Source organism: Haliotis asinina, chromosome 14 (genome assembly GCF_037392515.1).
Source record: "Haliotis asinina isolate JCU_RB_2024 chromosome 14, JCU_Hal_asi_v2, whole genome shotgun sequence".
Lineage (NCBI taxonomy): Eukaryota > Metazoa > Mollusca > Gastropoda > Lepetellida > Haliotidae > Haliotis > Haliotis asinina.
This window is the reverse complement of record NC_090293.1, coordinates 53,697,225-53,711,994: the sequence shown is the minus strand read 5'-3', so window position 1 is coordinate 53,711,994 and position 14,770 is coordinate 53,697,225. Positions and strand designations below refer to the sequence as shown.

The 14,770-nt window shown below is 37.8% G+C and overlaps 1 long non-coding RNA gene across 1 annotated transcript; it reads right to left on the bottom strand.

The window, feature by feature from the left end:
• Positions 1 to 11,452: 11,452 nt before the first annotated feature.
• On the bottom strand, positions 11,453 to 14,033 carry LOC137262117 (uncharacterized). Its single transcript, XR_010954888.1, has 3 exons — positions 13,988 to 14,033; positions 12,476 to 12,499; positions 11,453 to 11,589 (listed from the first exon to the last, which is right to left on the bottom strand). It is a non-coding gene; the product is annotated as an uncharacterized lncRNA (long non-coding RNA).
• Between the last annotated feature and the right edge of the window lie 737 nt (positions 14,034 to 14,770).

The following is a 14,770-nucleotide window of genomic DNA, read 5'->3' as shown; positions in this document are numbered from 1 at the left end:
TTTGCCTCAAATAGTTGAGATATACATCTGACCTCTCTGATTTGGGGATGAACAATTTCGTTTCATCCATGATCCAGAATTGAACTGAATAATTTACACCGAAAACTTGTCATCGTAAAAGCCCATATTTTTTCATCCTTTAAATTTTTTCTGAATTCCTGAAATATGTCTTGTAAACCCATGAGTGAAGATTACCATTACATATGGATCTTCGTGATTCACATCGTAATTCATCCCCCTTGTGTTCAAGTGGTTACTGAGTTGCAAAGTTAAAAAGTCTGCCCCTTTAAGCTTAAGATAAATACTTGTGAAGAGTACTGAGAGATTTAGTTACAAATACTGGCTTTCCGTACTCTATACCATGTAAATCTATTGAAATGGATTATGAATCGTACCATAACCTTTGAAAATAATACGAGCGAAAATATACATTCGCGAGATTGATAATCTATAATTTCTGTCCTTAACGTAATAATTCCTTAAACGTTATTTGACAACAAAAATCGTTGGTCTTACCTGACACGGCCGAGGTACTCCGAGTTTCTCGCAACCATTCGCTTTTTCTTCTCCAAGTCGCGAATTCTTTCGTCGAGTGTTTTTAAGGAAAGTGAGGTGACCATGGCAAAGTTCATAGGAAATATGACACGACGTAGCCATCTTATGCTTTTGACGTTTTCAAAATAATTGCTAGGGAAAACAAACTTGTCACAAACTTTGTTCCTAAAGCCCAAACAAGATGGCGCCTCGTCAACACTCACGGGAAATACACAGGTTTGTGATTGTTTTTTAAATATCAATCTAATATGACCATTTGACAGTAGATTTCCTCGTTACACAAAAAAAGAGGACCTACCTTTAGAATTCAGCACCACAAACTTTAAAGACATGTCATAATACTATTTTACGTAATTGCAGGTGATTTTGTTCAAAAGCACGCTCTATGACGCTGGCATAGCAACAAGGTCGTCAAACTGAGCGAGTGCATATAAGCTCCGCTCACTCATGTTTCATCTCTACCAGCCATGTCATTACAGAAATCCAACGATGTTGCGAGTTTCCTGTGGAAGTTCCCGGCGGATGCGCAATTTTTCGCAAGCAGCAGTTTTAAATATTGTTTTTTTTTCTTTTTTGACTAATATGCTCATATTTCTTTGTATTAAGAGGTGCTGAGGTGTTATATTTTGTGTATTTATATATTTCGTATTTTTAAATTTAGTAAGAATGACTTACACTGGTGACATTGTGCCATGGTTTATTATTCGCAGTTTCGGTCAATTAAAATATTCTAAACTTATTCTATGTTTCGGTTTCAAACGTAACTATTTGGATCAAATGATTTATAACTCTACACTAATATACATACATATCTTTGTCATTCAGTAATTTGCGCCATTACAAGGAAATATTTTTTTTCGAAGCGGTAAGACTACACTGGATACGTCAGCCATTTTCGTGCCGGTTCGGTGAGCGTATTCATTAGAATTATTCCAAGGGTTAGGGTTAGGGTTAGGGTAAGGGACCTAATCCAATATAGTAGGTAAATGCATGAGTACCAATTGTTTTCCTTTTCCATTCTTAATACTTTGTTCATATAGAAAAACTTGACACCAAAAATATCAAAAGTTAAATAAACGATGAAGTGGTTGAATGTCGAAATTTTGGGCTGGAGGAAATCGGCCTCCAGCAACTTTCACCTCTAGATCTACATATTTTCAATAATGATTCGAAGTCTAACTCGCGCTCGTGCCGTCACCAAACATGCCCACGTCTCACTCATTCCTTGGCGCGATCCACATTATCCTTACTGTGTTCCCTGCATCACTTTTCTGTTACGAAAGCACACAATCATTTTTATACAAGCACGTCGATCATTCATACATGCACCGTGAACCAACGTCTGACGCCTGACGTCAACAACCGTTTTCAGTTCGAACCATATCGGCTCATTCAACACAACATGGTATCTTGTAGATTACGGAATGGGACGATCGTGCCAAATGATACTGGGACCATTCGGTAACCGTTAGTAGATTGAAAGCACGAGGCACCAAGTCTATCCGTAACCTTCGTAATTGTCCGCAACCAATTCGATTCTTTCCGTTCATTTCCGTGACGTCACAGGAATGACTAGCTAACTTGGCACGTTGTGCAACAATGAGGACGTAGTTCAGTCGGTTAGCTATCGGGCTAACAATCCGACATCAAAGGGGAGTGTGAAAAGTGGAATTCAGCGGATTGAATGTAAGTACAACAGTGGGAAGTTATGGTTTTAGCGGTCTTTTCATCGCATTAGCGTCACTGATTGCTTTTTCTCAGTGTCAAGCATCAATATGCGATTATTATATATAATTAACAGTGATTAATTGTGAAAACATGTTCACCTTACTTTAACACCATAATAACAGGCCCGAGCGTCATGAGTCCTATCCATTTAGCACTCATGAGAAACCTGCGTTTCTGGCAAATAAGTTATTTTCTAAACCCTGTCAGGAGAAGGCAATATTCGGAAATATTTCTGCTGGACTGAACCATGATGTAAGTAACTTACGCATAGTGCTCAAAACATGCAGTTGGATTAGAAATTATAATAAATTTGTTCTTTTCAGTTATACAATCAAATCCCTATCAACCCTTTAACTGAATGGATGACCAAAAATATTGTTATTGTTATTACTAATATACTTCTGTGATGTGCCACAATATCTTTCAAACCTTAATTCATTTCACAATATGAATGAAAACTGAAGCACAAAGGACAATTGTGCTGACCTTTGACTATGACACGGGACTCGGAAATTTTGTGGCTGCTACACAAGCATTCATAATTTCTGTAGATTATTCGTGCCACTTTCTGTTGCAGGGACAAGTAATTATCAACAAAGAAAGCCTAAAATCATATGGAAAAAGTTCGGAAATGTGGTTTGTTTCTTCAATATTCTTTTCACATGTGTGCCCAGAAATATTCCGTATATATGACTTCCTTTTATCTATTCAAACACTCTGTACTCCAGTAATATTTCAACCAAGTCACATAATAAATACACAAGATTATCTAATCATTTAGTATCTTATGTTTTGTGTCAGTTCTGTTTATTCAGCTATACCGGTTAATCAATTCGTGGCCTCGATTCATTGTTGCCGAGTCGAGTGAGAAAAAATTAACCTCATGTTCTCCTTTTCTATTAGAAAAAGCAATTCAAGGCATTGCTGGCACTGTTAAGAATTTAACTAAAATTAGATCTGGATCACTTTTGATAGAATGTGTCAAGAGAGAACAGGCAGCAAATCTCATGGAAACAAAATCATTTGCAAACATTCCTGTGAAATGTTATCCACACAAGTCTCTCAACTTCAGCAAAGGTATTATCCGAGACAGAGATAGAAGTCTAGCTGATCTCTCCATGGATGACATTGTAAGTCAATTACGAATGCAAGGTGTAGTTGAGGCAAAACGTTTCACATTCAAGAAAGATGGAGTCTATTCGCCTTCAAACACTTATCTGCTTACTTTTGATGTTCCAAAGTTACCCCAAACTCTCAAAGTCGGATGCTTCTCCATGAAAATTGACCTCTATATTCCTAATCCTCTGAGATGTTTTAACTGCCAGAAATTCGGCCATGGTCAAAACTCGTGTAAAAATCATGCTGCCTGTTTTCGCTGTGGTGACAAAGATCATGATAGTGGTACTTGTGCGTCAGAACCCAAATGTGTGAATTGTTCGGGTCCACACATATCTTCCTCTAAGGAGTGCATGGTTTGGAAATTTGAAATGGCCACCCAACGCATCAAAACAGAAAAGAATGTCAGTTTTTCAGAAGCAAGGAAGTTAGCTGCTTCAGTTACACCATCTAGCAACACTCCACTACAGGGTAAGTCAACATATGCAGAAGCGCTGAAACCCTCTACTCGTTCCGTTGATTGTCAAACTGACTTAACCTGGATGACTACACAGATACCTATGTGCGTTAATGCAATTGCTCCATCATCATCACAAAAAGTATCAAAATCATCTGAAACTCAGACATCTGCACCACTTGTTAAAAAGAAAAATGCTAACGTTGATTATTCAAAAAAGCCAAACAGAAGTGAACGTGTTGGAAAAGGACAAAGAGACCCTGTGCCAATTTTAAACAGGTTCGATATTTTTGATGACATGGAAGTGTCATCCCAACTGAGCACCCGCTCCAAGAGCCACTCTCCAAAGAAGAAAGGCCGGGAGCTTTCTCCAATATCACACCCTAAATGAATGCTCAAAATATAATCCAGTGGAACTGTAGAGGAATGAGGAATAATCTGAGTGATTTACAACTTTTAGTTCAAGATTTGAAACCGTCAGCTTTATGCTTGCAGGAGACGTATCTCATGTCAACTGATTCATTTGACCTACGACGGTATACATCATACCATTGTTTCTCCCCTTCAGGTCGTAAGGCTACTGGGGGATCTTCAATTATTGTACGGCAGGGTTTAATGCATAGCCCTGTCCCACTTAATACCCCTCTTCAAGCCGTTGCTGTTAGGTTGACTTTGCATGTTGTCTTCACTTTATGTTCTCTCTTTACATTCCACCATCATCCTGTATTCAGCAATCAGATCTGCAAGAGTTATATGATCAACTACCTAAACCTTGTGTTATCACCGGTGACCTGAATGGCCACAATCCACTTTGGGGTGGTACAGTTACAGACACGAAGGGAAAAGTCCTTGAGGATTTCATCTCGAATAATGATTTATGTATATTCAGTGATAATTCTCCTACTTACCTCCATCCTGGAACTGGAAGTTATTCTTCAATAGATATTTCGGTTACAGACTCAAGCTTATTAAATGAATTTGAATGGTCGGTTCATGATGACCTTTGTGGAAGCGATCATTTTCCCACTGTTCTATCAACTGTACATCCAAGTGATGCTCCACCTTCCTCAAGATGGAACTTTACAAAAGCGGACTGGTCCTTATTTCATGCATTATGCGCTCAAAGATTGCAACCTAATTTCTTTCTTCGTGTTACCGATCCAATTCAAACATTTTCTGATGAACTTTATACTATTGCTGACGAATGTATTCCCAAATCCTCTACAACCCCACACATTCGTAAACCGTGGTTTAACAGTGACTGCAAACAAGCTAGAAAGGCGAGAAAGAAGGCAGAAAAGTTTTTCCGTCGACATCCAACTGTCCATAATTTGAAACAGTTTAAAATCTTAAATGCCAAGGCTCGTCGCACTTTTAAGCAACGTAAACGACAGTCATGGCAAAATTATGTTTCTAAAATCAACTCACGAACACCAATTTCTAAGGTTTGGAATATGGTGAAGAAAATTAAAGGTAAAGGATCCAAATGTAGTGTCCACCATCTAAAGGAGGGTGATACTCTTCTAACTGAAACTTCTATTATTGCCAATAAAATTGGTGAAACGTTTGCTAAACATTCCTCCTCATCTAACTATGTGCCGGCATTTAAGAAATTTAAAGACCAAGAAGAAAAAAAGAAGATTAATTTTAATTCAGACAATGGGGAGGATTATAATGAAATCTTTTCCATTCATGAGCTCCATACTGCCCTTGGGCAAGCTCATGACACTGCTTCAGGACCCGATAATATACATTATCAGCTGCTTAAACATTTACCTGAATCATCTTTAGAAACATTATTGACTATCTTTGATAATATATGGACTTCTGGCCATTTCCCATCATCATGGAGAAATGCTATTGTCATTCCTATCCCTAAACCTGGCCGGGATCATACTGATCCTTCTAACTACCGACCAATATCACTTACTAGCTGTGTTTGCAAGACTCTGGAACGCATGATTAATAACCGTTTAGTTTGGTACCTGGAAACCAACAACCTCATCACTAACATTCAGTGTGGTTTTCGCAAAAACCGAAGTACCATCGATCATTTGGTACGTTTGGAATCTTTAATTAAAAATTCCATTTTGAATAAACAGCATGCTCAATCAATTTTTTTCGACCTTGAAAAGGCATATGATACGACATGGAAGTATGGCATTCTAAAAGATCTCCATGACTTCGGTTTGAGGGGCCGTTTACCCCAATTTATATCTCAGTTTTTAGAAGACAGACAATTTCAAGTAAGAGTAGGTTATACCCTGTCTGACCATTACAATCAGGATCAGTGTGTCCCACAAGGAAGTATTTTGTCTGTTACCTTGTTTAGCATTAAAATCAATAGTTTATCAAAAGTCTTAAATGATTCCATCGATGGATCACTCTTTGTGGATGATTTTAACATTTCTTGTCGCGGTAAAAACATGCATACTATTGAAAGGCAGTTGCAGCTATGTTTGAATAAGATTCATAAATGGTGTCTTGAAAATGGTTTCAAATTCTCAAAAGCCAAGACCAACTGCATTCATTTTTGCAGGAAATATAAACCACATAAGGATCCAGATCTATTACTGGATGGATCTCCTATCAAAGTTGTGAAAGAGGCCAAATTTCTTGGCGTTGTCTTTTATCAACACCTGACCTTCCTTCCGCACATAAAACAGTTAAAGACTAAATGCATGAAGGCAATGGATTTAATAAAAGTAGTCTCAAATAGCAACTGGGGAGGGGATCAGAAGACCCTTCTCCAACTGTACAGATCCCTCATCCGATCAAAACTTGATTACGGCTCCATTGTATATGGTGGAGCATGCAAAAGCAACCTCAAACTATTACATTCGGTACACCATCAAGGTCTAAGACTTTGTCTTGGATCATTTAGAACTTCTCCTGTTGACAGTCTTTGTGTCGAGGCAGATGAACCATCTCTTACACAACGCCGTATTAAATTATCTTTACAATACATTACAAAACTGCACTCTAACAAATCTAATCCTGCATATAGCTGTGTTTTCAATCCTCTATATAAGGATTTATACAATAAGAAATCTTCTCTTGTTCCGCCTCTTGGTATAAGAATTAAACTTTTTTTATCTGCTACCGGCATTGAGCTGGGAAGTATAGCTCCTTCCCGTCTTCTTTCTTCTCCCCCTTGGCAGTTGGTTAAGCCACAAGTTGACCTAACATTAACATCTTTTAAAAAATCAGAAACAAACGACTTACAATATAAACAAGAATATCATCAATTAAAACATAAATATAGCAATTACAAACCCATATTTACAGATGGGTCCAAGGACGGTGGCGCAGTGGCTTGTGCCACTGTCATTGGATCCAGAACAATATCTTCTAGATTACCAGATAATAGTTCTATTTTTACAGCTGAAGCTAACGCCATATTAACAGCTCTCAAATATATTCAAAGACACCCGAAACGTAAACAATACATAATCTATTCCGATTCTCTTTCTTGCCTTCAGGCTATTAAAAATATTTCTTGCAAACATCCACTTTTAATAGAAATTATTGAATTGTATAATGATCTTGCTACTGGCCAATACGACATCGTCTTTTGTTGGTTACTCAGCCATGTAGGCATTTCAGGTAACACATTGGCTGACCTTGCTGCTAAAGCAGCACTCAACAAATCTGTGACACCACTTCTTATTCCTTAAAGTGATTACAAAGCCACCATTAGATCTTATATCCGTGATCTGATGCAAAAGAAGTGGGACACCCAAGTGGGTATCAATAAATTACATGAGATAAAACCTTACATTGGTTATACCTACTTGGGTTGTCAGTCCAGATTTGAGGAGGTAATCATGCGACGATGTCGTATTGGCCATACACGATATACACATGCATACCTGTTGACAAGTGAGGATCCTCCGTTTTGTATCCCTTGTGATGAGAGAGTCACAGTCAAGCACATCTTGCTTGACGGTATTGAATTCTCCATCACAAGGGGTAAATACTTCAATGTCAAAACCGTTAAGGATCTTTTTACCACTGTTAGTGTCCATTTAATTATTGGCTTTTTAAAAGAAATTGATTTCATGATTGAATTTTGATTACTGTGTTGTAAATACAGTATGGTTCAAAATTATTGAGAATAGCTAAAGCATTTCATATTATTAAACGAGAACAAATCAGATAAAATTGAATGTATTGTGAAAGTGAACTGACCTTTTCATGTTGTGTAGGTAACAATTTAATATTTTATCAAGTCTCCTTGAGCCTCACGGCACAGTCTAAGACGGGTAGGCATACTTCCTATCAGAGAGGTTAGTGTCTCGTGAGTTATGCTGTCCCAGTATCGGACCACTTCTCTCTTCATGTCTTCAATTTTTGTCAACCCCTTTTGATTCACACATTCCTTCATCATCCCCCAAATGTTCTCAATGGGATTTAAGTCAGGACTATATGCAGGAAATGGTAATGCAGTCACATTTTTCTCCTGAAACCACTGCTTGGCATGTTTTGCGGTGTGTTTAGGATCATTATCTTGCTGCAAAATCCAGTCATTTCGATAAAACACATGTGCACGTGGAAGGAGAAAATGATCTAATATGTTAGTGTAGCGTTGACTTGTCAGATTTCCCTCAAACACACACAGCGGGGTCGTTCCTAATAAGGATATCCCTCCCCATACATGAAGCTTTGGGCTGTATTTAGGTCGTCGATACAACGGTGCTGACGCAGACTTTGTCCATATTTTCACATTATTGGGATATACCCATATTGAGCTTTCATCAGTAAAAATCACATTTTCCCAGTCAAAGTTTTCATGTGCCAAACACCACTCAACACGCCTGTCTTTATGTTCTTGTTTCATGAGAGGAGAAGGAATTCCAGTCTTTTTCTCCCATCCAAGATCAATCAAATTTCTTCTAACTGTAGATTTTGATACAACTGTTGATCCCCTTTCTATCATTTCATACCTGATGTTGGAGATGCTTGCCCTTTGCTTTTAAGACGCTAAAAGTCCCAGCCGGACGCGATCTGAGAAGTCCAATTTTCTGGGTCTCCCTGCTCCTTTCTGGTGCCCCAAATCCTTTCCCTCTTTAAAATTCTTCCTAATCCTATACACAGTAGAAAGAGGAGTTCCTGTTCTCTCTGCCAATGTATTTACATCATCAATTCCTTGATTACACAACTCAAAAATCAACCTTCTTTTATCTTCAGCAGACATTATTGACAGTGCTGAGGAAAATGACGTCTGCTACAAATTCAGGGGAGGTAACTCTAATTGTACTATACTGAGTAGGCCAAGATGAGTTACCTCCCTTATACCATTACTTAGTTTTAAGTATCAGTGAATCAGTTGAGGTGTTAGGATAGCTCAAAGTAAGAAGAAAAATTCTCAATAATTATGAACCAGACTATAGATGTATTTTAATTATCGGTAGTATAAATTAGCAACTGGTATTGTTAGTGGCTGTATCCTCAAAGGGGGTTAAAGTATCGTAAAATTATTGTCCTTCTGAGAGGGTACGTAAGTCCCAAAACTTTTCTCAGTTTAATTTTTGCTTACCCGATTTTAAACGTAGTATATCTGTTCTTTTAAAAATTTGGCTAAACTTTTGCACAATCGCCAACGGCTGAAAGGATGGTGTAAATCCAGCTAGGGTCCATGTAGGTAGCAAAGGTACTGTGAGTCCCCATGGACCCTGGTATGGTGATCTTCCCTCAGTTGTTGGCGGTCTATAGCCTGTTTTTAAATTGTATCGTCCTCTAGAGTTAACTTTTTTAGATCTAATTACTAGTTTTACATGTCTGTCTGTGATAGTCTAGTTGTTTTACTGTCCTTCGTTGACAGTTTTTTTACCATTCTCAATTAGGTATATTATTATGGGTTCTCGTCACGATATGGCTGCAATATTGCCGATGTGCCGTTAAACATTAACTCACTCACTCACTAATCAATTCGATGATTTAATATTTATTTTACAACTATTAAAACCATGTTCAATATTACATGTTGCAAGTGTTAGCCCTACAATACACTGACATTATCATCACACCTCACGTTTCATAGTTCTGAAAGAATCATTGTGTCAATTATTTGATTTACAGATATGGATTGTGGACCAACAAACTTGGAGAATGACAAGAGGCCTTCATTGGTACTAAGTCTTATAATTTACACTATATTATCTGCAATATCTTTTTTAATAAAAATATTATTCATATAACCTTTACAATGAAGCAAACACTGTGTAGATACATAGAATACACCTTTTTGACCTCACTCAAAATGTAACTGTACATGGATTCAAGCGTAATATATATTCATATATTTTAAATTCCAGATCTTCTGTCCTCTCTGCCAGACGTTTGTTTCAAGAAAAGCACGTTATCTCCATCTCCGTAACGACAAGATGTTTATCTGTCTGCAAAGAGGTTTCGGATGGATGACAATTTTTCATCAGGTAAGTCATCAAAGAATTTTTAGATTTCAGTAAAACGAGTTTGCACTGTCACTTTGCTACCCATGCTTAATATATTTAATGTATGTATCATACATGTAACTGTAGCTGAAAGTGAGAAAGTTGTAATATGCGTTTGATATTTTTAAATACATATTGTCTACGTTATCATATATATTACTGTGAATTACGTTTCATTCATTGGAAATATTAGATTTTACAAGCCTTCTTTCAGTGATTTTATTTTCTCAGTTGAGTTCATGATTCAAATTAAATGTCCTTTTCATTTCCAGACATTGACCAAGATATTAGCAGCGCAAGATTTGGGACCTACGACCACCACAAAGTGTGAGTGAGGGCCTGATTGATTCGGATTCAGATGTTTTGCCAGATATCAACCAGGACTCGCATACACCAACAAACATCTACAGAAGGACAAAGCACTCTGTCAAGTGTCTCACTGCAAAGTCGATCGTCTTCATTCAGTGTGCCTACCTATTGAGCAGAGATTGTGTGGAGAGAATTCTCTTTCAGAATGGCTCAGAATTGTGTACTACTGCAGTTCTCCTCTTGCATTAAAATCTGAACTATTCCAAGAAATGAAACAGTTGAATCATAACATTTCCAGAGTTTGTTTTTATCTCTTCAAATAATTATGTAATAAATATAACAAATTAATCCAGGATCCACAAGCTATAGAGGTTTCAGTGAACTGAAACTAAGTGGAAACGCCCAACTAAAGTTTCAGTTGACGGAAACATGACGGATACCAAGACGTGTTAGTTTCAGTTGTGGAAACTATGCGGAAACTCTCATTGTGCGTTTCCTGAAACGGAAACCTAGCAGAAACAAACATTACCCAGTATCCATTAGCTTTCCGCAAAAAACAGAAACGAAGTTATTTTTGCTGTGATTGTTATTTAAGGCGCATTTCTCTGTTGGTTCCTGGTTCGCACATAGTACTTCAGCAATTTTGCGTTGAAACTTGGCAATCAACATATTTTTCAAATCTTGGAGCAGTACGTCTATATTATGCCATAAGTTTACTAGTGTAACGTGTAAATGTAATTCAGGAACCCACGAAGCTGTACCATACACCATGTAGCACATCAAAACATTGCATCGGAAAAAGGAAACCAAACTGTTTTCATGGACCAATAATTCTTTATTTCAGTCTCTACAGGTTAGCATGTTCGGGAGTTCTTCTTCGGTGTCATTTCTCTACCTCGGGACCATTATCAGGTATTCCAGAAGGGTCTGTCAACTCCTCACCACCGCTTCGCTTCCCAAAAGGAATTCCTGTACATAAGAGGTCAGTGTGTGAACGACTTTGGTTTTACGGTAAGGAAGATAATTTACCTGTGTCATATTCTGTATGATGAGGAACTCTGCAGTCAATGATATCATCTCCTTCATGAATGTTGATGGCAATAGTGAAAGACATCTTGAGCTGAGTGATTTACCGCAGACACGCTCAAACTCCTTTTGTTAAGTCACGTCCACAAGAAAATCATCAACTTTCCGATCTGCAATTTTCACTGATAAGAGTGAATGAGCGAGTCAATAGTTATAAGTGCGTCGGCAGTATTTTAGCCATATTGTGACGAAAAGAGTTACATTGTAAAATATCTGTCTACACAAACGTTAGAGAGCAAATACAGAGTGAAATAAGTAAAATAGAGGCTATATTTCCTATGTTTTTAAGTTACTACTGCTACAAATATTTTTGTCTGCTGAATAGCTGAGTCAAGAGCTGTAACTATCTTCTGGTTCTAATCTTTAGAGTGTCAAAACATTAAAGACGAAGATTTGTTGACTTAATCACACAGTACTTTACCAATTAATCTCTAGCTGTCTTTAAGGAAAGATGCGAAACGTTTTCAAACTGCAGGTGCAACATGGTATAATTACCATCAAATTTCACGCACTGTACTTTTTGTACATGTGCATTCTTGTAGCTAAGTCAAGTGCTGTAAGTATGTTGTGGTTCCAATGTTTAGAGTGTAAAAAGAATAAGGACGAAGTAGAAGTCAAAAAGTCTAATAACACATGACCACATTAAGTTCACCTTTCTACAAAACCTGCTATCGTCAAAATGAGAGAGTGATTAAAAAGGACACGTTTCTAATATCTTGAGCTTTTCTTTCCATATTTTCATAAAGTGTTGTTGGACTGCCATACTCACTACTGCCACTCACGACGGCAGATGCTGAAAAACAAACACACCTGTATCAGCACATGTTCTGATGTGATACACCCAAATATGATCATGAATAAAGGGCCTTCTCTAGATATCATATTCTCCACTTTAAACTGCGTACTTAATATCTTAAGCATGTTGTGAAGAGAATTCTCTCAAAATGGCACGCCGGTTATACGGTTTAGTGAACTAAACAATATGATTACTCCATAGTTCACGATGGAAATAGAAGACCAAGAGAAACTACCGTTCCTAGATGTGTCCTTGCAGAACTCCCCACAACAACATGGCCTTCTACGTCTACAGAAAACCCACCCATACCGACCAGTAGAATCAGTACCTCTCCAACCATCAACCCCACAGCAAACGTGCATACGGAAGTAGACAATCTAAGAACTACATTCGTCAACCTCAACGGCTATCCCAAACAACTTTTAGACAGAACCATATCATCAAGCCTGCAACAGCAAGAAGAACGCTAACGAAAACCTGAGCCATCCCCAGGTAAAATTAACATTTACCACCAAGGTCAGATTAGCCACCACATCAGTCGACTGCTGAAAAAAACTGCCGAGATAGATGTGACGTGACCTTCAGGTCTAACAAAACACTGAAGACCATTCTGAAGGCCAATGGCAGATGTACACCAACCAAGACAACGTACAAGCCTAGGGGCTGCATCTACGAGCCTATGTGTAACTGTGGTAGCAACTATGTAAGAGAGACATCTCGCCCCATTGACATTAGGCTGAAAGAGCACAGAACTTCAGTAGAGAAATCAGATAATAAAGTCCGCCCTTTCTGAACATATTGTGAACGATCTGTTACACTCCATTGGCTGGCAAGCAACTACAATCATAGCCACGAACGTCCATGATCGGCAACGACGCACAATTTCAGAAGCTATCAACATCAAGGGATTAGCCATACGGATGAACAGAGACCAAGGGTTTTACCTACCCAATGCCTGGGAAATGAAATAGATGCAAGGCTTCACCAATCACCTCCTAATCCACTGTTACAGCATCATCCCACCCTTAGTATCTTATCCTAGCTTTTGTATATTGGTAGACTATCACCCCCCACTATTGTACACTAATCCAATACACTAGCTTCTGTTGCTTAATCCATTGTCACAACACCATACCAGCTTTTGTATATTGTAATCCTCTTTTCATCTGCTATGTTTTAATCGTACATACATGCCTAAAATCCTCACTCTCCCTTCATGTACATTACTAGTGTATATATCCTTTTTAACTGTTAGTTAGCATCCACCTGACGAAGGGGCAAGGAATAGCCCAGAAACGTCGCAAAAACAATATTGAAGAAGTTGACATCCATATTATTTTTGCGTATATTAGAATACCGACTTCTAAATAAATCTCAAGAATCTCAATGTATTGTGTTGTTAGCGGAGACACGATTAGTATCTTCAATATACTGTCTCTGAGGACTAAAGGAGCAGATGACTGACCCAAAGGCTGTTCTACTCACCATCTACCATTCCAGAATGTGTATTCATTTGTACCATGGAAATAACTGAAACAAATAAGCGAGAAAACAAATGTTTCAGTACTTTTCTTGGTTCTTTATTTATTGATTTACGCCATTCTCATCAATACTGGATGATACATTTCAGTCATTGACATCAATGACATCGATACGATACACAGGAACGTGAGTCTGACCACTCGATGTGATACCACTAACAAAAACTAAGAGAACTGATTATAAGTGTATTGGTGGGTTAAAATTTAAGATCACCTTGTACAATACGTTAGTCATTTAATAAAGAGAAGACTTATGTTAACTATAAAAAATATCAGTCACATAACACAGTAAAAGTATTAGAAAGACATGAAAATTTAGGTCTAAAACCTATTTCAAATATTAAAATAATCTTTCTTGTGATTTCATATTACACTTATTACACTCTTATCACCAGTAACTGCAGGTAGATACCAGGGAACACCAAAATTAACTTTGCTACCTGCATGGTCCCTCGCTGGATTTAAATTCTCCTTTCCGGTGTTAGCCAAATTAGCCAAACACTAAAATTACATATATTCCACGATTGAAATCGTGGAACATAATAAACATTTGGAATGAAGTTAGGCCTACATTCCCCCTCAGGAGGAAACTTCAACCTTCTGAAAGTTATCGTTCTTCTTAGAAATAGTTATGGTCTTCATATGCCAAGATGTAATCCTTCTAGAAGGTGAAGAATGACTAAATGCTTCTGTCAGCAATAGCTGATGTTCAACACTTACTAACCAT